General features: G+C 41.6%; 1 long non-coding RNA gene across 2 annotated transcripts in view; it reads right to left on the minus strand.

The window, feature by feature from the left end:
- Positions 1-1,456, minus strand: part of LOC128248053 (uncharacterized) — a 55,739-nt gene that overhangs the window by 1,176 nt on the left and 53,107 nt on the right. The window lies entirely within an intron of this gene.

A 1,456-nucleotide genomic window follows, 5' to 3' on the forward strand; every position in this document is an offset into this window, starting at 1 on the left:
CGAGTACATGGTACTGATGGACCACAATAATAGAAAAATATCGATATCTATCATTTTCGATCATATCGAGGCGAGTTGTCTTGCCTGGTCTGGGACATTTCGGTGCTCTTTAATATTCGGCGTCGTATAAAGAGATTTGCCAGGACGTTATGCCGCAACAAAGTGCTGCTTTTTAAATTCGAGAGAACGTCTGCTACGAATGATATTTTTTGACACAGGGCACCTCTAAGACGACCGCCAGACGCTGAACGAAAATGAATAAAGTGCGACCCGGCCAAAAACTTTTTAGCGCCCTGTCGTAATTAAAATAAAGTTAAATAAAAAAAGTTTTTCCTTTGCACCACCTCCCATAATTACTTTCATTTACTCCCCTTCCATCTCTTTCTCCTCTGTATTATCCTTTCTCTCCCATTGGGTGTAGCTTTGCTTTACTCATTGCCTACCACCAAGCTTCGTATATGCAAGTGCACTCCTACTGCACCTTTTACATTAATTTCTACTGTATGTGTTTTATTCTCTCTCTTTCTCATCCTTCTCCTCGTCTTACGACCTATGCGACTTGCGACCATCCGTACTAAGGACCACACAAAAAATAGAAAAATAAGAATAAATAAACAAATAAATCGATTTTAGGAAGTCGGGCAGCTGCGCGTACGATAACTATGGCAGCGTCTGAAAACGCAGGCTTCCCCTCAGACACAGGAATCCATTGCTTGCTTCTGTTTCTCACTCAGTCGCTTTCAAGTATCAGCTGCATGTATGAAAATAGTGTTGAAAATATAAATCCTACATACGACCAGATCGACTTACGACCTGCCAATCGGAACGGAACTCTGTCGTAAGTCGAAGAGAAGGTGTACTATATAAAGCGTCAGAGGAGAAATAGACCAACCAACTAACTGGTATATCGGTTATTATTCTGTAGCTCTACTAAGTAAAGTGAATAAAGCAGGGAAAGAATCTTCAGGCATCTCCTTCATAGGGTCCTACCAGAAGCAACCGTAATTATATTTCCAGTTGTGAGCTAAATTATGCAATGAGGTAGTACCACGAGTTTTAAGATAGTTGGTTGTGAATTGAGTAAGACGAGGCTGCTATTTCTAGCAGTCTAGCAACGACAAATAGCAGGGTTAAATAGAGAAACCAACCAGCCAATGAACTCACAATTATTATATAGAGATTGCATGTTAAGCAGGTGATGGAGTCCCCAAAGTTATCATTCGGCCCGCAAGAAATGGTAATCAAATCACCCTCAAATCATACCTTACCTCTCATTTTAAGGAAGAAAATTGCATGTTGAATAATATAGTTCAGCACCGCCATTCTTTGACTGGTGAACTGGAGCCAAAATTTAAAAAAATGAGACGCCACCACCAGCACCACCACTACCACCACCACTACCACCACCACTACCACCACCACCACTACCACCACCATCATCACCATCACCACCACC

This window comes from Octopus bimaculoides, chromosome 6 (genome assembly GCF_001194135.2).
Source record: "Octopus bimaculoides isolate UCB-OBI-ISO-001 chromosome 6, ASM119413v2, whole genome shotgun sequence".
NCBI lineage: Eukaryota > Metazoa > Mollusca > Cephalopoda > Octopoda > Octopodidae > Octopus > Octopus bimaculoides.